Here is a 25,874-nt window from a genome sequence, read left to right on the forward strand (position 1 = left end):
ACAAGTGAAACAACCTCTTTCCTAGGAAAAGAAAATTCTCGTGTTTTTAGAATCAATTTTTCTTCCCTAAATTTATTCTCAATTCAAAAAAATATATGACAGTGTTATTGTTTGAATTGTGTCACCTCCCCCAAAATATGTTTAAATCTTAATCCTTGACAGTTGAATATGACCTTGTTGGCATATAGGGTCTTTGTGGATGTAATCAAGTTAAGATGAGGTCATGCTGATGTAGGGTGGGCTATAGTCTGACTGACCCAAACTGACCCAGACGACTTGCCACGGGACGGAAGGATGCCAAAGGCAAGGATAGAGGAAGGAAACAGGCCCTTACCCCAGGCATAAGAGACAGAAACACAGGGAGAAAACCATGTGATAAGTGAGGCAGAGATTGATATAATGAGTTTATAAATGAAAGAATGCCAAGAATTGCCAGGCAACACCAAAAGCTAAGAGAAAAGCATGTAACAGATTTTTCCCTATAGCCTTTAAAAGACCATGGCCCTGAAGAGAACTTGATTTTGGACTTTCAGCTTCAAGAACTGTGAGAAAATAACTTTTTCAAAATTTAAACCACCCAGTTTGTGGTAATTTGTTATAGCAAACCTAGGAAACTAATATAAAGGTCCAAACTGCCTGCTTACTTTTATTTTTTTAGGGGAAATATCAGTTTCTCAGACTAAGCATCTGATCAATGTACACATAAAAGAACTTAATCCCAAGAAGAAAATTCTTCAAACCATTCTGTCTTGCACACGGAATAGTTCTCCAAATAATAGCGGTTGATACAAAGTTAAAATTTTAGAGCAGGCAGTGAGTTGATGAATACCCAAGTAAAATTACCTGCAAAGTTTGGAATGTACAGTTTTCATAGACTCAAAGATTAACAATCATTTTTTCTAACAACTATGATTTTAAATAGTGATTTTTTTTTGATAAACTGCATTTTCACATGTTTAAACATAAGCTGATTTTTGGGAAACATCAATAAAAAAAATTTAATGCCAGTACAACAATATAATGATATAAAACAAATTTGGCATGAGAATAACAGATGAATTAATTATTTCTTTTGTAAGAGTTGAGCTTACCATGAGGAAATCTGTTTTCAATCATTTTGCAAAAAGTAGAATAACTATATCACCTATGTATTGAATTATGAACTAGGGCAAATGTTAAATACCTAAGATTTTTACTTATATTATTTATCTACTTAATTCTTAAAACTGTATTATTATTATCATTCAAATTTTAAAGATTTACAAACTTGGGATAAAGAGAATCAATAATTTATCTATGGTCACAGAGAGTGGTAGGTGTGTCAGAGTGGTGGTTAGTCAGTGTTAACATGTTCCTTGAATTTGCATTATTATATAGTGGAATTATAAGTTATACCTGGTAGGCTCTAATTGTCTTTCTAGGTACTAAAAGTTTTTACAACTATAATATTCAAATAAGCCTTAAAATATGGGAGATAAATTAAATAGCACTTTTGACTAGAATTACAAATATTTGTGTCTTATTAACAACATGGTCATAAATATAATGCAATTTAAAGAGAACAAAGGGCTGGTTTTTAATATAATGTGTTAGAAATATAAATCAGAGCTATCTGACAGAAGATATGTTGCTTTCAGGGTATCTGGGAGGCTCTGGGGTACCTCTGACAGTGCAGAGCCTGCTTGGGATTCTCTCTCTGTCCCTACCCTATTCCCATTCTCTCTCTCTCTCAAAATAAATAAAAAACATTTTTTAAAAAAAGATATATTGCTTTGTTTAAAGAAACACTTAAGACCAAAATAGGATATGATATATGAATGTGTTAAAAAAGGAAATATTAGGGAAAAAAACTTGACAAAAAATAGGCTTCTTATGGAGTAGTGTTTATGGAAACTATTGCTACTAATGTAGCAATGGTCAATTTTAAGTATTTTCTTAAAATAGTTAAGTTGATTAGATCAAACTAAGAAAAGATTTACATCATGATTAAAGTATAATTCTATGAAAACATGTTTTTGAAACAATCCCTAAAAGTGCGCAGAGGGTTATAAGAACTACCTACCCCCAAGAGCTCTTATACTAGATTGGTTTGTTAAAGTAAGCAGTGGAAACTATTTCTTTAAGGATCCTTAGGAACAGAGGGCATACATTGCCAGCAGTTCAGAATGGGTTAGGTGTGTCTTTGCCAGAAGGCAGCCGTGGATAGCCACTCTTAGTTCTATAAGCCCAGGGACTGCATAATAATGCTATTCTTGCAACTGTGAGGCAAGGGCAACACAGCTGCTTTTTCCTTTCTTTGGTGATCAGGATTTGCTGTCCAAAAAGTTGGCAGAATAATTTGAATGTAATTAGATGAAATTTTCCCCCACAGAAAAGCAAGAATTAATTCTGACTTTAGTTACTGAAAGAAAACTCAGAAGCTCTACACTGGGCTTTTTAAACATTTATATCTTCCTTTACTTAGAAAGTGTTCCTCTGTGTACAACTTAAAAAGCAGACTCACTTGCTCGGTGACCTCAGGCCTATGAGTTGAATTAGTACTAAATAAAAAATTCTGAGCATATCTACAGTTTCTTTGTTTGTATAAAATCCTTTGAAAAATTCAATTTTAGAGCATTCTACTTAAATTTTTATGAGTTTATTTTCATTTCATTTTATATTCGTCTACTTAAGGTTTTATATTTCACGAAGGTGGCAAAGGCAGATTCCTTATATTTATAATTTTTTTTTCTTTAAAGTACAGTCAATTTCTTTCCAAGCAAACTTTCCCTTTAACTGGTAATGTAATTAATTTCAATTTTGAAGACGGCACTGTGGTCCACAATCCTTGGCTGACTATTCTTCCAAGAGCAATAAGAGCTGCTGAGAAAGGAACTAAAAGTTCCATGAGTTCTTTTGATGCAGGATCTCACAAAATATAAAGCTGTGAGGAATGTAAAGGGATGACTTTCCAAGATTTTGGAGCACTTCAGAATAGTTGTTAAAAATAAGCAAGAAAAAAATGCTGGAATTAAACAAAAAAATTCATAAACAGTGTGGATCATTCCAATCAAATAAAAAATAATTGTAATCCCCCAAACTATTTGGTATTTGTCGTTAGATGATAGATGTGTCCAAGATGGATACAAACAGCACTGTTTTTAAACATGGGTACTTAATTTCTGTTACTTAAATTTTTATTTTGTATTTAGGGATTTAATGCAGCTCTGTACTATGAAATACAAAATGTAAAAGCAGCTTACTGTAATTTTTGACATGCAATGATGCTCAGGAAAAAAGGCAAAGAAGAAGAGAGAAATAGCTTAACTATATAGAAATAGCTATATTAGCTATACTTCATATATACAATTGCTATATTAGAGAACACTATTTTTTCATTAAAAGGCAAGATATTACTACTTGGTTCTACATACTTAACAACAGAAAGCTGATAGTATAAATATTTCATTGCTTGCCTCCAAAAAATTGTTGACATCCTTTGTGGCCATCTGCCAAGGTGGTCATTCCTTTGTGTGTGATGGAATTAGAGAAGTATCAGGGTTCTATGGACTGATGAAAGAAAATATTCTGTGCTCTTGGCTTCTGGTATTTATTTCCTTGGTCCTGTTAAAAAGGAAACAGGAGTGAATTTACCAATTCTGAACAGATAGCCAGTTACTCTGTGTTTCTTTAGATTCACATTTAAGGACGTTTTGAGATGTTTATGAGTTCCCATTAAGAATCATAGAATTTTAGCCTTATATACAAGATTTGCTAAATTTATGACTGCAAGCAAGAAAGAGCTATGCCAATCAGATGATTCAATCCCCAAACTTTGCATTATAGGGAACTGAAATCCAAGAGGTTAAACAACTCCACCAAAGTTACAGCCAATTAGTGACAGAGCTAGTATGAGAAAACAGTTCTTGTTACTCCAAGTTTAGGGCTCTTTCTTCAAGTTGTCTCTCAGCAGGTAGAAGAGAATAATCTTTGGAAAAGGAAGGGATATTTAGAAAAATGTTATCATGACCAAGCTAATTTCTCAGCCTTAATGCTTAGAGAAAATTCTAGAAACAACAAACAAAAACCACAATAGTTTGATAATATTTAGATAAATTCATACTGCAGCATTTGCTAAAGGAAATATTTTATTAAAGTATGACTAAGGTATTATTCTATTAATAAATTAAGTTATACCATTAAATTTCTGAATTTCACACAGAGCCAGGTCCTTTATTTTTCCAAATCCTTACTACAACAATTATCCATATAGCAAAAAAAAAAAAAGGTATTTTTATTATTCAAAGAAAAAGAGTGATATTTTTAAAAAGAAAATTGTACTTTAGACATTCCTTTGATCAAATCTTCCAAAGATTTCCCACAACAGTTGTGTTAAAGTCTTATCCTAAACTACATGATTTGGCCCCTGTTTAGCTGTCAGCCTATCTCATAACTCTCTTCTTGCTTGGTATTCTAGAGCCTTAGTGGCCTTCTTGTTCTTCCTCACATATATTAAGCCCACTCCTGGTTTATGTCTTTGACCTTGGTCTTTCCTCAGATTGGAACACTTTTCCCCAGATAGCCACATGTTTGTTCCCAGTAACTGAAACACTTTCTTTTCTCTTGAGAGCTCCACTGCATGTTTCAAGAATCCCCTCAAAAGTCACCTCCCAGGGTGTCTGGGTGGCTCAGTCTGTTGAATGTCTGACTCTTGATTTTGGCTCAGGTTTTGGGATGGAGCACTGTGTTAAGCTCAGCACTGAAAACAGAGCCTACTTAAGATTCTCTCTCTCTCTCTCTCTCTGCCCCTCTACTTGGCTTGCACTCTCTTTCTCTCTCAAAAGAAAAAAAAAAGTTACCCTCCAGAGATGCCTCTCTTTTTACCCTAGTCAAGCAACCTCCATCACTCACCCCTCCTTCCCAATAGGAGCCCATTCTTTATACCTGTATCTCCTTCACTTTCATTCATGGTATTTATAATTTGTACATGTTAATTAGCCCAACATAATCCTTACAGGGACCAGATATGTTTTTGGAATTAAGTACTATTTGAGTTTTTAAAGGTAATATGGCACATGTATTGTAATTAGGTAATATGTCACTTCTCTTTCCGTATCTGAGAAGTCTAGTATGTTAATATATCTCCAGCAAAACATATATTCATTCTAAGTGGGATTCTAAAAAAGACAACAGCTTCATACAAGTTTTACTATTAAACAAGTTAAGATTATGTCAGGTTTTACCACAATATGAATTATAAACACCTTCAGTTTCAGAGCTTTTTGATTTTGGAATTGTACATAAGAGACTGTGGAATATCCTACATATTAACTTGTTTGTTTATTGCCTCTCTTGCATGTTTGTATTCCATGAAGCACAAAGGAATGACCATGGGTATACTCATCAGGCCAGAGATTTTTTTTTTCCTGTTGTATGCTCAGTGCCTAACAGATACTCAATTTTTAGTTAAGTGGATAAATGATGGTTTCTGTAAGTACTAGTTGTTTTTGCTTTTTTACATTATAATTAAATCCTAACCTATAAGAATATATTTCTTCTCAATTGAAAGAATAGTAAAAAAATATATTTTAAAAGCTTCTTAAAATTATTTCTTCTTTTAAGTTTCCCTAAAGGAAAAAATATGGTAAGTGGCATTTCAATAAAACTGCAGGAAACAACACTTGGGCTGTGTGATACAGTGGCAAGAGTTTTCGACTAGAACTCTAGGGATCTAGGTTTTATCATCCTTGCATTCCCATCTTCTATTTAATTCCTTATCTATTTATCATTCATCCATCCATCTAGCTCTTTCTCTTTCATTTAGGTCGCTCACCATTCTTGGCTGAATGCATTATCTGTGAAACAAGAGGATAGAACTCAATGATCTTTAGTAGTTCTATGATTCTAACAGTTAAAATAACTGAGCTAGTTCTCACTCTCACTATCCCAGAAATTGGCTGACCAGTCTGAAAGACACATAATCTTGCTTATCTAATCACAATAACAAAAATAGAGACCAGTTTTAAATTAAAAATAGCATGTCTGTCTGCTCAATGCCAATGAAATGTCATTTGTGTCAAATACATCTTATGTCACATATATGAAATCCTGAGCTTTTGTTTGAGTTTCTTCATAAGAGTATGCCCAATATATTTATTGAGCATTTACTCTGTGCCCAGCGCTATTCTAAGCTCTTTACAACTTACAATAATTCCATAAGATAGATAGTAATATTATCCCCTGTGGTATATTGGATCATTCCTCCCTTTCTCTAGTCTAACTAGAGAAAATATACTAGTGTATACTAGTATACACTAGTATAACTAGTGTAACTCTCCTCTCTTCAACTTTGGGCTTGGCCATGAGACTTGCTTTGACCAATGGGATAAAAGCAGACATCATGCAAAAAGAGCTTTGAAATATGCTTGTGCAGTTGCACTTCTTCCCCTATTATCTTGCTTTTCATCCCGGAACAAAAATGCTTTAGTTAGCTCCAAGGAAGATGAGTGACATATGGCTCAGACTTAGATCCATCCTCCACTTGGATCCATGTCCACTTGAGCCCAGCCTAGATCATACCTACTTCAACTTACCCGCAGTCTCCTGAGCAAAAACTACAAGCTTATTGTTGTATGCCAATGAGCTATTAGGATGTGTACTACAGCAAGAGCTCACTGATAAACTGTTTTACAGCCAATAAAAATGACGGGCAGAGACTGAGTAACTTGTCCAAACTTTTATGGTTACTTAAGTGATATGAGAGATGAAGCCATGCAAGTCTCACTCAAGGGTCCACAGTCTTAACATCTATGCTATAGTGCCACTACATTATACTGGCTGTAATATATGATATTAAGCAATTTATCAACATAGCGGGTGACTTGGCATATATTAAAATTCATAATTATAAAGGTAGTCAAACTGTCAATAGACAAAGTTGTCCTGCAGTGAAATGTTTCTTCTTAAAAAATTACTAAGTATAAAAAAAGTACTATTTCCTAGAAGCTACATATATATCTCTTGAGGTGGCTTTCCAGCTCATCCTGCTACCATACAAGGGACTTCAGTGCTGATATCTCTACTACATAATTCCAACCTCTGACCTTGGCTAATTCAGGCATGCATCTGTGATCCAAGCTGGATCAGTATGGTTTCTTTTCCGGTATTCTAAAATCTGGACACATGACTGGGAGTCACCATCAATGGCCTTACTCTGGAGAAAGCTGAAATCACCAAAGCCATGCCTGTTACTTTTTTCCCCACCTGTCAATTCCATGACAGTACCTTCTGGGAAAAATGAGCTTTCTGAATGAACCTACTAAACCTGTTTTCCTAGGGGCGCCTGGGTGGCTCAGTTGGTTGAGCAACTGACTTTGGCTCAGGTCATGGTCTCACTGCTCATGGGTTCGAGCCTCATGTCAGGCTCTGTGCTGACAGTTTGGAGCCTGGACCTTGCTTTGGATTCTGTGTCTCCCCCTCTCTCCATGCCTCCCATGCTCATGCTCTGTCTCTGTTTCTCAATAATAAATGTTTTTTTTTTTTTTTTTTAATAGTTTATTGTCAAATTAGTTTCCACATAACACTCAGTGCTCATCCCCACAAGTGTCCTCCTCCATGCCCATCCCCCCTCCCCCCACATCCATCAGTCCTCAGTTTTTGTCAGCATTCAAGAGTCTCTCATGGTTTGCTTCTCTTCCTTTCCCCCACCATTTCCGCCCTTCTTCTCCCCCTTGTTCCTCCGTCAAGTTCCTCCTAATCCTCCTATACGTGCAAACATATGATATTTGTCCTTCTCTGCCTGACTTATTTCGCTCAGCATAACACCCTCAAGGTCCATCCATGTTGCTACACATGGCCAGATTTCATTGTTTCTCATTGCCATGTAGTATTCCATGGTATAGATAAACCACATCTTCTTGATCCATTCATCTGTTGATGGACACTTAGGCTCTTTCCATGTTTTAGCTATTGTGGAGAGTGCTGCTATGAACATTGGGGTACATGTGCTCCTATGCATCAGCATTTCTGTATCCCTTGGGTAAATTCCTAGCAGTGCTATTGCTGGGTCATACGGGAGTTCTATTGTTAGTTTCCTGAGGAACCTCCACACTGTTTTCCAGAGGGGCTGTACCAGTTTTAAAAAAATAAAGTCTGCTTTCCTTGTTGTATCCACAAGAAATTTAACAGATTTAAAAAAAAAATCCATTGTTTTTTTAAATAATATAGAAGTGCAGAGTAAAGATTTTTTTTAAAGAAAAGACGAAATAAAGTATGCAATTGTTTTACATTTTATTAACTTTGCAACTTATAGTTATGGATTTTCTGTTTCCTGATAACCAGTTAAAAATTCTTGCATATTTTAAGAACGATGGGTTATCTATGAATAGAACTACATTTCAGTAAAGTTGAATAAAGTCAATCTTTCTTTGTAATCCTATGCATTTTATTTTATGCATTTAAAAACATTTATGTTGAGCTTTCTACATTCCTTTTGATAACAAAAATCAAGTAAACATATGGGATTATTTGAATTACTAATTCAACTCAGAAACTATATAGGAGACTCAAATATATTCCAGACATTGTTTTGAGTCCTGGAGATATGCAAGGACAAAACAGTATCTGCTCTCACAGCGTAGTGACAGGAAAGAATATGTGGAATATACTTTGAACATTTCATAGTACTATTAGTAATGAACCTGAGAGATCTATATAGTTAAAAGAGAAAAGTAGCTTAGTGAGAATATGGAGGCAACATGCCTGGAAAAGATTTATGTGCAATCCTTAATCTATTCCTAATCTTTAAGGGGGCTATATCAGCACAGGGAGCTCTACCAGAAATCATATGTAAGAGTCCATAAAGAGTGCAACCACTACCACAATGGCATATTTATGTTACACTTTTTACTTTCCCAGTGATTTTCATATGTCAGTGATTTCATATATTATAATATGACCTCTGAACACTTCCTCAAGATGAACAGGTGAGAAAATGGAGCCTCAGACGTTTGAAAAATGTGACCACTGTAGGTAGTGGTTGAAAGAGGGTTACAGTCTGATTTCTAAGCCCCCCACTTCTATTTCCATTATATCACACTGCATCATCTTTACAAAAGACAGTTAGTTTCACAGCAGGCAGTGATGAAAAAATTTTTATTTACTTCCGTGAGATACTTGTGAAGTAGGACTGAGAAACAACATTACTGGAGTTACACAGAAGCTGCTGGCTACAAATTGAACATCTTTTGTCATCAAGCATATGCTCAAATTACTAAGAACTTTGAAATGGTGTGAAAGACTTGGTAGTGGAGGAGTTTAAGAATGCATTACCTAAAGCAGATTTTCCAACTGGTGGATTTAACCATTTAGAGTAGAGGCTAGCAAACTTCAGCCCAGAAAAGAAATCTGGTCTGTCACCTGTTTTTGTATGACCTGCGAGCCAAGAATGGTATTTACATTTCTAAATGGTCTAAATGCATCAGAAAAACTTCTATGACATCTGAAAATTATATAAAATTCAAATTTCAGTGCTCATAACTAGAGCTGGAACACAGCTATCCTCATTTGTTAATGTATTGCTTAATGCTCCTTCACACCTTAATACCACAGTTGAGTAGTGCCGGGGACATGCTGGACTGTGAAACTTACAATATTTACTACAGACCTTTCACAGAGACAGTTTGGTGAACCCTGACCTAAAAGATCAGTTTTCCAAGGAGTTCATAGTGCTAAAGGCAGTAATGACATCGATTTAAGCTTATAATTAAAAAAAAAAATAGTAACTGCATAGTTAAATATTTCTTCCCCTTAAGAGCATCCAAGGCAGATGAGTAAATGACTATCCTAGGAACTATACGGTGACCATACAATTAATGAGAAACATAAAATTCCTATGAAGCCTGTAAATTTGCCTTCAGACGATCATTATCAAATCTGTAAGTTGCATTTATCTAATCAAAAGGAACTCCTAGAAGTCTCAAATACCTTTCAAAAAGTCAAAATTAAAAGAGTATGATCCTATCCCAAATTTTCTTGAGCAAAATAGTTTTTCTTAAAGTTTATTTTTGATTTTGAGAGAGAGAGACAAAGAGAGAGAGTGTATGAGTACACACAAACCGGGGAAGGGCAGAGAGAGAGAGAGGGAGAGAGAGAGAGAGAGAGAAAGAATCCCAAGCAGGCTTTACACTGTCACAGTGGAGTTTGATACTGGGCTTGAACTCACAAACCATGAGATCATGATCTCAACTGAAGTTAAGAGTTAGATGCTTAGGGGCGCCTGGGTGGCTCAGTCGGTTAAGCGTCCGACTTCGGCTCAGGTCATGATCTCACGGTTAATGGGTTCCAGCCCCGCATCAGGCTCTGTGCTGACAGCTAGCTCAGAGCCTGGAGCCTGTTTCAGATTGTGTCTCCCTCTCTCTCTGACCCTCCCCTGCGCATGCTCTCTCTCTCAGAAATAAATAAAACATTAAAAAAAAAAAGTTGGATGCTTAACCTACTGAGCCAACAAGGCACTGCCCCCATCATTTTTTTTTAAGTAGGCTCCCAGCTCAGCGTGGAGCCCAACATGGGCTCAAACTCACAACCCTGAGATCAAGACCCAAGCTGAAATAGTCTGATATTCAACCAACTGACGCATCTAGGTGCCCCCAAATTTTCTTATTTAGAAATTAAAAACAGCTCATTACAAAAGCATAGAAGAAAGAGAACTCCAAAAGATGAAATCATAAAAGCAGTTTGGCACCTACTTTTTTTTGCTGTAACTTAGAGTTACTTTTCTACATACATTTAAAAATTCATTTGGCCACAAAGTCAAGTATTTTTAAAATGTCATAATTTTAGATTTACTATTGCTCACTATTGTCAAATCATTTTCTCTCCATGTAATTAAAAGCAAATTAAATGAGCAGGTCTCTTACTAGCAGTGAAACCATTTGAATGTCCTTATTATGTGTATTAAATGTTAGTTTACATTTAAAATAAATTTTGTTTGGGGCACCTAGGTGCGTCAGTTGGTTGAGGATCTGACTCTTGCTTTTGGCTCAGGTCATGATACCAGGGTCGGGGGATCAAGCCCTGCATCAGGCCCTGAGCATGGAGCCTGGTTGAGATTCTATCCCCCGACCTCTCCCCTATTTGCATGCACGCTCTCTTCTCAAATATATAAATAAAATAAATAAGTTTTATGATATAATTCTTAACAATATAGCTTAAGTGATAATGTTTATTTACTCTACTCATTCACTCGTTATTTCTTCAGCAAACAGATGAGTATAAACTCTTTGCCAGCTACTGTAGAAAAAAGTCAAGAAATAAATGACAGTTCATGTTTTCTAGGAATTTACAGGCCAGTGGCTGGAAAAGAGACAAATATACAGAATGTTAAAGTATAATTTGATTAAAATTCTCTACTTGATGTATAGTAAACCACTGATGGATGTAAAAAAAAAAACTGCTATATAATATCTATAACAAAAATGAACTTGCTTCCCAACATGGCATCATGTTAACAGCACTGAGCAGCTGCAGCTAGAAATTCTCAAGAACCAATTGGACCAGGAAGTGGAGTTCTTGTCCATGTCCAATGCCCAGATCAAGGTGGTGCAGACCAAGTATGTGGAAGCCACAAGCCAAACAAGAACAATGAGGGGAAAGAATGACTCGTCCCACTGACGAGTCCTATGTATGTCCCTGGGAAATTACATAATATGAAACATGTACTCATCAACGTGGGAACAGGCTACTATACAAGAAAGACAAATGAAGAAGACAAGGACTTTTGTAAGAGGAAGACAGATTTCTTCACCAAGCAAATGGAGAAAATGCAGCCAACGCTGCAGGAGAAGCATTACCAAGAAACATGCTGTCATGGAGATGATAAGCCAGAAGATTCAGCAGCTCACAGCCCTGAGGGCAAGTCAGGCTATTGCCAAAGCCTGAGAGTTTGTTTCAGAAATGGGTCAGAGGGACCCTGCTTCAGGAGCCTGGGACTTTGTGGGCACAGCTTTCTGGGGTCAGGGAAGAGAAGGGTATTATGTTTAATGCTAATAAATGTGCCACTTGGGCGAAAAATGAACTCAGTTCCTAGAGGCGAAGACAGAAAAGGGAGAATGAATTAAGAGGTTTTAATAAGATAGAATCCACTGGGCATACTGACCAATTAGATGAAGAAAGTAAGACAGATATAAAATTATTCTCAATAAGGGTGTCCTTCATTTAGACATATATAGAGAAGGAAAGAAGGGTCTGGTGAATGCTACCTAGGAAAAAGGATAAATTGAATATTCTCTGTAGATGACCAAATTCTCCTTGCCTCTTAACTTCCAGATACTATACACAATCCCTCATCCAATACTTTTTGAAGCCAGATCTGTTTTAGAATAAAAAATTTTGTAGAATTTTGAAAGGCAAGCTTAAATCTTTTAGAACTATTAAACAGAATTACAAAATCTTTTTTTAAAACACAAAGTTTTAATATCTAAAAAATACATCAAAGACTGATCAGTACCAAACTATATTCAGGCTTCTTGTCACTGAAGATTAATAATTGACTCAAAAAGAATGGACTCTCACGAATTGACAAACACATATACAAAATGTATATCTGGAATATATGGAATGTATTCCATACACTGGAATGTTATTTGGCCATAAAAAGGAATGAAATTCTGCACATGATACAAGATGGGTGAACCTTGAAAACATTATGCTAAGTGAAAGTCAGACACAAATATCCATGTACTGTATGATTCTATGTATATGAAATGTCCAGAATAGGTAAGTCCACAATGATATGAAGATTAGTGGTTGCCATGGACTTGGAGTAGAGGGGAATGGAGTGACTGCTAAAAGGTATAGGGTTTCTTTCTGGGGTGATGAAAATGTTCTGAAAGTAGGTAGTGACTGATGTACAACATTGTACAATATTGTAAATATACTAAAAAGGCCCAAGTTGTATAATTTAAATTTGTGAACTGTGTGGTGTATGAATTGAATCTCAATAATGTTGCCACTAAAATTTCTTTAAGAAAGGAATAAATTCATTTGATCAGATAACCTTTAGTTTCTAAAGTATTTAAAATAAGCTGCCAACATGGATGGACCTTGAGGGTGTTATGCTGAGCGAAATAAGTCAGGCAGAGAAGGACAAATATCATATGTTTGCACGTATAGGAGGATTAGGAGGAACTTGACGGAGGAACAAGGGGGAGAAGAAGGGCGGAAATGGTGGGGGAAAGGGAGAGAAGCAAACCATGAGAGACTCTTGAATGCTGACAAAAACTGAGGACTGATGGATGTGGGGGGAGGGGGGGATGGGCATGGAGGAGGACACTTGTGGGGATGAGCACTGAGTGTTATGTGGAAACTAATTTGACAATAAACTATTAAAAAAAAAATAAAATAAAAAAAAATAAAAAAAAATAAAATAAAATAAAATAAGCTGCCAAGACAAATTATACTAGAGAAATATTTCTGTTCACCACTGAATAACTATGTTGATCTTATAAGATATACCTAAAAGAAAATAGTACCATAGTTCTGCAGATTTTTCATATTTAAAAACGTAAACTTACATAAATAGGTTTAAAAATGGAATATGCATAATTAGTATGGATAAGAAAAGAAACATAGGGAAAGAATCAATAATAAAATAAGCCTGGGCTAGACTATAGTTTGTCCTTACCTCAAAGATATAAAAACTAAAAATTTTTATCAAATGCTGAAAGCAGTCATAAAAAGGTAATCTGGCAATTTTCTCTCTAAATCCAAACTCCAAATTTGTTTTATTCCAATTTAAGTTGGAGAATGTTTATAAGCCAACATGAAGCTACTTATAATAGGATCACTGTGAACAATGCCTATGGAAATGAGAAAATTTAAAACTGAAGATTAACCAGAAAAATGAACAAAGACACTAGAATCTGTCTGCATTAGAACAACCTTAAGTATTAACTTATAAAGATGAATTATAGAGGAACAATGAAAAGAGAATATAAAGAAAAAGCCAAGTCCACCAAAATGATGTTTATCAGTTGGGTCCCTGACTTGATGTTCTACCAGGCTTGCGCCGAAAATGGCTTGTGCTTGATGGCTTGGGTTGGAAGGTCTGCTAAATGGCTCCTTCCTCTAGCAGATCACAAGTAGTCAACAAAGGGTAAAAAGAGAAATGTACTTTAGTAGATTAGGAAACGCTACACTGAATTTTTACTGCATAGTCTTCTCTTATATATATACATATATACACACATATAACATTTATATATATACATGTATACATGTGTGTATAAGGAAATATCTAAAAACAATTTTTAAGAATGTGAAAAATAAAATGTGCAACTGAAAATGTACAAAAATAAAAAAACTGAATATATGTAGCACACTTTAATATTCATAGGAAATAAATTGTAAAAGGATAAAATTCTTACCAAAATACCAGTTTATTTAGTCATCTGATTTATTTTTTATAATTTATGTTTTATTCACATTGAGCAATGTAGGTAAAATGGGTAAGTTTTGATTTATAAATACAACATCATACTATGATTATTAGCTTCTGTTACATGACCATGAGCTAACTGCTTCCATATTTATCCCAATATGTGGTAAATCACAACATTAAAAATTCTTTTCTGTTGTTGTTTTGTCCTTTTAAGATCACAATATTAGTTTAATGTTATGATAATGTTTAATAATATAAAGTATAAATGTAATTGGATCTATGTAATTTAGCAAACGTGAGCTTCCCAATCATTTTATAAAACCTGCTATCTCTTGAATAACTTGTATAAAATAATATGGGATGTTTGAAGTATCAGAAAAAAATAATTCAGCAGTCTTTCATAAATGGCATACTCTTAACATGCGAGGTAAAAGTAAGATAGGAAGAGTACACATATGTTAAGATAATGTAGCAAGTAGCAACTGATTTGTATGAAAATTAGTCTGTAGGTCTTAATATTTAGATGAAGAAATTTGGGTAATGCTTGCAGCAGGAAATGAGGAATTATGTGGCTTTACTTTTCTTTTTGAAATGAAAATGATGTTAAGATCTATTATATAACATAAAGATACTGTGATAAAGTAGTATTTATTAAGCTTCTTAAATAAAGTCCAAATTAGAATTTTAGTTGGAACTGCAAAAGCAATAAAAAAAACTAATGCCTTCCTTCAATAATTTTATTTTATATTTTTATTACTAAGTAATACATGAGACTAAAAATATCAAACACAACATATATATGATTAATGGTCATGTGTGGCAAACTCAGCTATATGGACTACTATGTTTACATAATCAGTTTTAGAAAGTGATTAAAAAACTATGCATTCATGGTAAAAATCAAATGCAGTTACAATATATCATGCTAATACCAGTTAAAGGACAGAAGTAATAATAAGAGTTAAAATCATGTTGGGATTTGGAAAAATTTTGTATTAAATACAAAGATGTTTAATAAATCCCAGAAACATAACCGGAGACATTTAATTAAAATTTAATTTGCTTCAAATAATTCTTTTACTGTAATATATAGAACAGAGGCACACAGTGACACTATTTCTATTAACTTATAATTTATGGAAATACTTGCTTTGTTATTAAGAGCTTAGTTTGAGAGTTTTTAAGAAAAATAAGTAATTAAAGAGAAAAGTTGGGGAATTAAGAGCTGATATAAGTGACAAACAGGCAAAAAGAATCTATAAAAATAATTGTAGTAGTCAAATGATCTTTACAAGTAACGGAAAAAAAAAGAACAGATAATTAAAAATGTTGAACAAGAATTAGGTATGTGGCAAGGTAACAAAATTATTTCCAGTCACACATTTCACCTAGAAGAAATGAAGAGTCTTATAACTTAAGCTTATTAAAGTAGCTATCTGGGTGAAGCAAACACACAGTATAGTATCCTTATTTCACGGTTTCAAAATTGTGACATGAAAGCCACGTTAAAATCAATTGATTAAATAACTAATTAATGTGGAACAATGAAAGGGAAGTTCTACGAAATTGATCGCCATTGCAGAATATTTTCAAGTCCTATACATAGGAATATAAAGAGTAATTGGGTAATATAAAGTAAAAATTAACAGATTTGTACAATTAGCAAGAAGACTAGACTAACCAAAGTATACACTGTATGTATTTTCACCTAATATTATCCTTCCTTCTGCTATGCTCTTCCATTGTCTATATCAGTATCCAAACTTTCCTCATACTTTAAGATTTGCCCCCAAATTTTCCATGAAGTTTATCCTACCTCCTCCAGCTCATAGTAATTTCCACTTTCCCCAGATTCTTGGTGAAGAGTACCACCAATTTAGGGGCACCTGGGTGGCTCAGTCAGTTGCGCGTCCGACTTTGGCTCAGGCCATGATCTCACAGTTCATGGGTTTGAGCCCCCCATCGAGCTCTGTGCTGACCGATAGCTCAGAGCCTGGAGCCTGCTTCAGATTCTGTGTCTCTTTCTATCTCTGCCCTTCCTCTATTCATGCTCTGCCTCTCTCTGTCTCTCAAAAATAAATAAATGTAAAAAAAATTAAAGAAAAAAGAGTACCACCCATTTCAAAATCATGAGATAGACTGACAGTTTTCCCGATCACAGAGATATACCAGAATTTATTTTTAAAATCACTTTTTAAATTAAAGTAAGTCATGATCAATACAAAATTCAAAATGCATAGACGGATATGAAGTAGAAAAAAAGGCTCAGCCTTCTACAGATAAACACCATCAATAATTTCTCATATGTCTCACTTTATCATTCTTATACACCTTTTAGAAACTCTTGGGGATGGGCACCTGCATGGCTAGGTGGGTTAAACATCTGACTCTTGATTTCAGTTCAGGTCAGGAGTTCATGGCTCATGAGGTGGAGCCCATCTCCCATCCCCTTAGGATTTTGTTTCCCTCTCTTTCTAACCCTCCCCCACTTGTTCTCTCTAGAAATAAAATAATTTCTTTTAAGAAAGTAAAATTCCAAGGAAAAAAGAAACTCTTGGGGATAAATTACTTAGGGATTTGGAGTTTTCCAGATTTAGAAAGGTATTTTGATTCATTTACTTCATTTTATGTAACACCAGTGAATGGTATCTAGGCAACATCTTATCAAAATATACATTAGTATTTCTGTAGTGAATATTCACACTTTAAAAAAATGTTTATTTATTTTGAGGGGTGGGGGATAGACTGTAAGCAGAGAAGGGGAAGAGAGAGAGAGAGAGAGTGAGAAAGTGAGAGAGAGCAGACTCTGCATTTTCAGAACTAAGTCCGACGCTGGCCTCGAACCCACAAACTATGAGATCATGACCTGAGCTGAAACGGAGTCCAACACTTAACTGACTGAGCCACCCAAGAGCCCCTCGCCCTTTGATATAAACATAGAACACAGGAGCACCTGGGTGGCTCAGTCGGCTAAGCATACAACTTCACCTCAGGTCATGATTTCACAGTTTGTGGGTTTAAGCCCCGCATCATGCTCTGAGCTGACATTCAGAGACTGGAGCCTGCTTTTTATTAGGTCTCCCCCTCTCTATGCCCCGCACCTGCTCACACTTTGTCTCTCTCTCTCAAAAATAAATATACATTAAAAAAATAAACATGGGACATAAATAATTTCACATATTCACAAACTGTTTTTCCCCCCTTAGAAGATGTGCCTTTTTTCCCCTCCAACTTTATTGAGATTTAACTGACATATAACACTAGTAACTTTAAGGTGTATAACATAATGATTTAATACATGCTTATATTGCTAAACGATTATACAATAAGGTTAGTTAATACATTCATCATCTCACCTATTTATATTTTTGTCTGTGTGTGTGGTGAAAACATTTAAGATGTACTCTCTCAGTCACTTTCAACTATATAATACAGTTATTGTTAACTGTTATTGTTAATTCAGCACCATGGGAACATTAGATCCTAATAACTTAATTCATATTATAACTGGAAGTTTGTGTCCTTTGTAAAAAATCATCTCCCCATTTCTTCCACTTTCCAGCCCCTAGCAATAACCACCATTCTATTCTCTGTGTCTCTGAGTTTGAGTCTTTTCCCCAAGTTTTTACTTAAATTCCAGTTAGTTAACATACAGTATAAATATTAGTTTCAGGTATAGAATTTAGTGATTCAACTCTTAAATACAATACCTGGAGCTCATCACAATTTTTTTTTTAAAAAAAGATTCCACGTATAACTGCGGTAATACATAAGTCTGGCTAATATCTCACTTAGCAAAATGTCCTTAAGGTCTATCCATGTTGTCACAAATGGCAGGATGTCCTTCTTTTTCTATAGCTAAATTTTATTTATCTGTATTTTCTTTATTCAGTCATTCACCCACTGATGGGTACTTAGTTTGCTTGTATGTCTTGGCTATTGTAAATAATGTTGCAGTTAGCATTGGGGTGCAGATATCTCTTTCAGACAGTGATTTTATTTCCTTCAGAGATATATCCAGAAATGGGGCCATACAGCAGGTCTATTTTGAACTTTTTGAAGAACCCACATACTATTCTCCATAATGGCTATACCAGTTTACATTCCCATCAACAGTGTATAAGATTTCCTTTTTTCCTACATCCTTGTCAGGACTTGCTATCTCTCTCTTTTTAAAAATTTTTAAAATGTTGGGGCGCCTGGGTGGCTTAGTCGGTTAAGCGTCCGACTTTCGCTTAGGTCATGATCTCGCGGTTCGTGGGTTGGAGCCCCGCGTCGGGCTCTGTGCTGACTGCCGGCTCAGAGCCTGGAGCCTGTTTCAGTCTGTGACTCCCTCTCTCTCTGACCCTCCCCTGCTCACGCTGTCTCTCTCTCTCTCTCCTAGAAATAAATAAAACATTAAAAAATTTTTTTTAAAATTTTTAAAATGTTTATTTATTTTTGAGAGGAAGATACAGAGAGTGAGCATGAGCAGGGGAGAAGCAGAGAGGGAGACACAAAACCTGAAGCTGTCAGCCACAGAGTCGGACGAAGGGCTTAAACTCACAAACTGAGATCATGACCTGAGCCAAAGTTGGACATTTACCAATTGAGGCATGCAGGCGCCCCCTCTTTTCTTTTTAATAATAGCCATTCTTACAGGTGTGAGGTGATATCTCATTGTGGTTTTGGTTTGCATTTCCCTGATGATTAATGATGCTGAGGGTCTTTTTATGTACCTCTTGGCCATCTGTGAGGTTTTGTTTTTTGTTTTTTGGGTTTTTTTTTTTTTTAATGTCTTTTTGTGTCCTTCTGACCATTTTTTATTTAGATTATTTGATTCTTGTCTTGGCTACTGAGTTATAAATAAGCTACTTAGTTATAAATAAGAGTTCATTATATTTTGGATATTAATCCCTTGTGTGATATCTGGTCATGTAGAGTTTTTAAATTCATGATGAATTTAAGTAGGCCTGTAATGTTTCCAGGTCAGTTAGGTTTTGCCCAAATGTGCTGAGGAGAAAGGAGACTTTTATATTGCAGAGCTTTTTCCTTTTTAGGACTGCAATTATAAGCCTATACTAACTCTAACCATAAAAACACAATACGCTGCCAGGGCGCCTGGGTGGCTCAGTTGGTTAAGCATCTGATTTCAGCTCAGGTCATGATCTCATGGCTCGTGGGTTTAAGCCCTGTGTCGGGCTCTGTGCTGACAGCTCAGAGCCTGGAGCCTGCTTCAGATTCTGTGTCCCACTCCCTCTGCCCTTCACTTGCTTATGTTCTCTCTCTCTCTCAAAAATAAACATCAAAAAAACAAAACAAAACAAAAAACCCACAATACACTACCACAGACATACAGTTAATGACAAACTGTATCCTTTTTGTTCTTTCATATGTTTCATTATGAATGAAACACAATCCTGTTTTCAGTCACAGTGTTCAATGATTGAAATCTATAGAGAACAGTGCATATTTGACTCTCAGTAAATACAAGTAGTAATTTAGTACCCACTAGAAAAAAATCTTACTGCTGAGTTGTTTCTGGCTTTGTATATATTTCCTAGAAGGAGATCTTGCAGAGAATTCAGATAAGAGAATTCAGAGAGTGGGTCAATGGAAGATGCTCTATCAGATGGTAAGTAGTATATTCATTCAATTTCTTTAACTATTGTCTCCAATATCATGCCTTACATTGCTTCCAGATGTATCCCACAATCCCTCTTTTGCTACTGATTATAGTTTATTAATTATAGATATCTTTTATACATATTTGATTCATCCTTTGATATTCTCCTCTTTTCATCTCCAACTGTTGTGGTTTTTCTTTTTATGTTCTCTTAACCAGCTATACTTAGTAGATGTTAAATCTGGCTGATAATCCACCTAACTCTTTCTGATATTCAGGTATGGATTCAATTTTTCTTTACAGATGGCTAACCCATTGTCCAAACAACATATATTAAATAATCAATTTTTCCCACTGATACATGATGCCATCTGTATCATTTCCGATATTCTTGCACTCATTTAGTCTAGAGTTTATTATCCTCTTCATTCGGTCAGTACATATACCAATACAGACTTTTCCAACTTGAGGCCTGTGAGAGAATTAAATTCTAAAAAAGTGATACGTGAATTATTTCTTAATTATACTACAGGTAATTTCTATATGTCATGGAAAGGAGGCTATTTTATTACATACATAGCTTAAGAATGGTCATCTGAAGATATTATGTCCTAATATTTGGAACCATTAAATATTACCTTATAAAGGAAAAGGATATTTCCAGATGTGATGAAAGGATTTTTAAAAGAGCAAATTATCTTGGATTATCCAGGCTGGACCTAAACGCAATAGCAAAGGTCCTTATAAGAGAAAAGGAGATACATACAGAAGGGTGGGAGGCAATGTGGCCGTAGAGTCTGAGACTGAAGTGATGTGGCCATAAACCAAAGCTGCTGGCAGTCACTAGAAGCTGGAAGAAGCAAGGAAAGGATTCCCCACCTAGAGTCTTTAGAGAAAGAAGGCCCTGCCAACATCTTGATTTTGGCCCATTGACACATATTTCAGATTTCTACTATCTGGAACAGTGAGAAAATCATTATCTGTTGCATTAAGCCACCATTTATGGTAATTTATTATAGCAGCCATAATAAACAAATACACAAACAATATGCCTAAACTATGGTAAATACCCAAACAATATGCCTAAGTACAATATGGCACTAAGGCTTAATTCAAAGTTATTTTGGTATACATGAGAGTTACTCATATGGATACATTATTAATCTTGTACTACAATATATCGTATTAGTTGTAGTAGTTACTCAGTTGAATTTATTTGGGGTGGTGGTTCCAGGTATATAATCATATCATCTGCATGCAGGGCTTTAACTTCACTTTCTTGATTTTTAAAAAGCTTCCTGTATCTTTCTTTTGGCTGGTTCCCTTCACCATGATGTTAAATAACAGTCATGATTGTAGGCGTCTTTACAATGTTCCTGACTTGTGCACATGCATTTGCAGTATTTCCTCTTTCCTATTTTCCTCCAACATCTGCTTAGACTGTCATGACCTGAGAGAGAAGAATGCAAAGCTTCCCATGCCTAGTGTGCTTTCGACTATTTTCCCTGGTACCTGAACTGTTTTTCTTTTACAAGTGTTGATGCCATGTTATTTGGCTTGTAGATATTCATAAAGAAAAGGATATTTCCTTCCTCCTCATCATTGTGAATTATAGGCTTTGCATTAAAAAACTACTTTGTCCATCTCATGGGATGTGTATGTGGACTAATTCCTCTGGTCTGAAGTATTTTGTTTGCTTTTATTTGACTTAATTTTTATCTTTCTTTAGTTTTCAACATTCTTAAAATTCTTTTTTTTTAATGTTTATTTATTTTGGAAATAGAGTCAGAGCTCAAGAAGGGGAGGGGCGGAGAGACTGGGAGCCACAGAATACAAAGAAGGCACCAGGTTCTGCACTGTCAGCACAAAGCCTGATGTGGGGCTCAAACCCACAAACCACGAGATCATGACCTCAGCCAAAGTCCGATGCTTAACCAACTGAGCCATCCAGGCACCCCTCAACATTCCTCAAATTCTTTAATTTACTTGTGTTTCTTGCATATGAACAGAATCTTGGTCTGTGCTTTAGCTGAAAATCCATTTTTAAAAAAACTAACATGAGTTAATAAGTTCATTTACATTTTTTTTTCTCTTGGCTGATTCCCTTCAGTACAATGTTAAGTGATTATTGTGACAGTGGCCTTTTGATAAATAGAAATGGTCTGTTTTCATTCTGCTGTTATTTCAACTTGTTTTCTGGATTTTTAAAAAAGAAAATATGTTATCATCATATATCTCATTTTTCTCCATTTTAGTCCCAATCTCTGTTCCAGTAGTTATAACTTTATGCAACTTTTCATTTACAAATTGACTTACATAATTTTTGTAACTTTGTTTTTTATTTCTGTATTCAAGATCTATTAGTATACTCCTACGAGCAATTATTATATTAGCAGATTTTCTATTGCTCTGTCCAGGTTTTTCTTTCATTCATCATACTTCAGTTAATATTTTTGTGCTTTTTGTTGTACTGTTAAATTCTTCTTATACTTTTGTTATTAGCAGCTTTCCTTGACATTTTTTTGACTCGAAAGTATTAAGGAGGAGGAAATCAACACACTTATGACTATAAAAAACCTGGAGGAAAGAGGAAAATAGATGATATATCATTTCAATTTTTAGACAATACAGTGTTTACATTTTGTTCTTAAATTTCCATCCTTGTTTCAGTCTTTATCTTATAGTTAAATCTTTTTAATGCTCCACTGGTTATCCTTCTGTGGTAATTTTTCTAGTTATTTCCATCTGATTGGCAATTTATTTTCTAGGAATTTTTTCAAAAAGAAATAATATTCTCCAAGTTCAAAACTGTCTGAAGTCTTTACATCTAGACTGTTGACTTAATTTAAAATACAAAACCCTGGATGCCTGGGTGGCTCAGTAGGTTGAGTGATCAAATCTTGATATGGGCTCAGGTAGTGATCTTCCAGTTGTTGGATCGAGCCCTGTGATGGGCTCCATGCTGAGCAAGGGCCTCCTTGAGATTCTCTCTCTCCTTCTCTCTCTGCCCCTACTATGCCTGCATGCTCTCATACTCTCTTTCTCAAAATAAATAAAAAAAATAAACATTTAAAATACTAAAATACGAAACTTTCTTTTCTACAAGATCCAGTAGATGTCATTCCACTGTCAACTGCCACTAAATGTTGATGTGGATAAATCAGAGACAAGCCTGAGCATTCTTTTCTTGTATCAGTGATTTGATCATTCTTTCTTCATGATTAAAATCTAGGAACTTCAAGAGGATAAGTCCTAGTACTGACAGATCTAGATTAATTTTCTCTGGGCCATGGTGTGCCCTTTCTATAAGTGGATTCAAATTGCCATCTGTTTAAGAAAGAGTTATTAAGTTTCAACTTTAAGTATATTTTTCGATTATTTTGGTTTGTCTCTTTAGTTCTCTCAATTTATCTATCTATACACAATCACACAAAATTTTCTCCCCAATTATTTTGTTCTTTGGTTTTTTTTGTCATTGTCATTTTGATCTTTTATGTTCCTTAAGGTACTTTCTATAATGTCTAGTCTCTCTTGTGCTCTTTCTAATTTCATCTTTGAAATAAATACTTCTTTCATAAGTTTGACCAGCTCCTAATTTATCTTCTACTATCTTTACAACATTTTCCCAGATTTCTTGCTTTCCAGACCATGAGTTTTGCTCTCAGAGGTAACTGCTTTATTCATTTTCTCTCTTCTCTCCCTGCCTCTCTGTCCATCAATCCATTTATCCTTCCCCCCTCCCTTCTTCTTTTCTTTCCTTCCTTCATGGAAGTGAGGCAAACAGTGTTGGAGAAATATAGTGATAAAGGATGCTTGTTGGACAGCTCCCAGAAGATGACAGCAAAAAACATGGCCTGAAGGTATATAACAAACCTAAATTGCCTTGTTTGCAGTCACAAGTATGGGAACAGAGGTGAGCTGGGTTGTTAGCAGAATGGACTAGACGAAAGTTTAAAGAGGAAGAGTGGGTGGGAGCTACACAAAGAATACACATACAAGCCCACTCCGTTGTGAAGACTAGCAAACCTGAAACAATACTCGGGACCCTCCTACCAACACACACATGCCCCCCACCCCCTCTTGAAAATGCCTAGCCACGTAAAACCATTATAATCAGTCATATGCAATATAAAAGTAACTACCACAACACTGATAATAAAAATATTCTAAGATAAGACGATGAAAAGAACAATAAAATATAGTAGCAGGTAGCAATCAGTCACTAGTGGTACCACAGTGCAAGGGAGATGTTGGACAATTGAACATTTTCTTATGTGTATTAGCCATTTGCAATTCTCTGATTAACTACATGTTTGTGTCTTTTATACAAATGAATTGTCTTTTCTATATTGAATCATTAGCACTCTTTCTATATTAGGAAAATCAGCACTTCCCTTACTGTAGCTACCAAATATTAATTCTCAGTTTTCAAGTAACTTTTAATTTAATTTTTGGATTTTTTCTAATTCATTAGAAATTTTTATAGTAAAAAAATCAGTCTGTTATTTTATAGCTTTTAAAGAGTTGCTTTTTATTTTATTTTAATTTTTTAAAAATTGTTTAATGTTTATTTTTGAGAGAGAGAGAGAGAGAGAGAGAGAGAGAGACAGAGCATAAGTTGGGGAGGGGTAGAGAGAGAGGGAGACATAGAATCTGAAGCAAGCTTAAGGCTCTCACCTGTCAGCACAGAGTCTGATGCGAGGCTCGAACCCACAAACCGTGAGATCATGACCTGAACCAAAGTCGGAGGCTTAACCCACTAAGCCACCCAGGTGCCCCAAGAGTTAGTTGCTTTTTAAACAAAACACTAAAGCTATCACTCAATGTTTTCCAAAGATGTTTTAAATTCCACAAATCACATCAATCTGATACTTAAAACCCACATATGGCTTCTTCTCCTGGTTAAAATAAAACCTAAATTTAGTATTCCTTAACAGGAACTTTAAGGTCCTTACATGTCTGGCCCCATCACTCTCTTCAGTTTTATTTCAATCCACTCTTTCCCTTACTCTCTCCATAACAGCACATGAGATTTCTTGTGCTCAGACACATTAGTTCTTGCTGACTCAACAGCCTTTTCATTTGCTTCTCCATTCTGCTGTCCAGGCCACTCACCCTCACTCATGGCTTCCACTTATATCATCTGGGTGGTTTCTGCTTCAGTATAATTTTCTCAGTCTTCTCTGACCACATTATCTAAACTAAACTAGCACTCCTAGCTCTTCATCACCCGCTACTGCTTACTATGTTTTATTTTTCTTTTTAAAACATGTCTCTTTCTGAAATCAAATGATTTAATTAATTGCTAGCTTATTGTCTGTCTCCCACAAGAGGTAGTGAGCTCCATGAGAGGAGAGACTGTCTCCTTTTTTATTTATATAAGCTTCTGCAATAAGCCCCAGTAAATAATTGGTGCACTAATGTATTTTTCTTTTTTTTGTAATTTATTGTCAAGTCAGCTAATATACAGTGTGTACAGCATAGTCTTGGCTTTGGGAGTAGATTCCCGTGATTCATCCCTCACATACAACACCCAATGCAAATGTATTTTATTAAATAATGAATGAATGAATGAATGAATGAATGAATAAACAAATGAGTTTCCAATGCTTAATTTAAAATGTTTTAAAGCAGCTTTAAAAATATTGCCTTTATTAATTTAAAAAAGGCATATGATAACAAATTATTTAGATCACAAGCACTTCTTTAGAAGTTCTTGCTTTAAAATTTTGCTTTTACAATATTCTAAGTGTTTTTTAAACCAATCAGTACATGTATAACATATAATTTCTTCTGTGGTGAGACCAGATCATATGTGTGTTTGAAAACAATGTGGAGATTGAACAACATGCC

The 25,874-nt window shown here is 35.2% G+C and overlaps 1 protein-coding gene across 5 annotated transcripts in view; it reads right to left on the reverse strand.

Moving 5' to 3' along the window:
• The window catches only part of MBD5 (methyl-CpG binding domain protein 5), a 430,738-nt gene that overhangs the window by 214,749 nt on the left and 190,115 nt on the right, over nt 1–25,874 (reverse strand). For all 5 annotated transcript variants that reach the window (XM_077767790.1, XM_077767788.1, XM_077767791.1 and 2 more), the window contains one exon: nt 3,456–3,603. The gene's annotated coding sequence lies outside the window, so the exon portion shown is untranslated. The remainder of the gene's footprint in view (nt 1–3,455; nt 3,604–25,874) is intronic.

Source organism: Crocuta crocuta, unplaced genomic scaffold (genome assembly GCF_008692635.1).
Source record: "Crocuta crocuta isolate KB4526 unplaced genomic scaffold, BGI_CrCroc_1.0 scaffold154, whole genome shotgun sequence".
Lineage (NCBI taxonomy): Eukaryota > Metazoa > Chordata > Mammalia > Carnivora > Hyaenidae > Crocuta > Crocuta crocuta.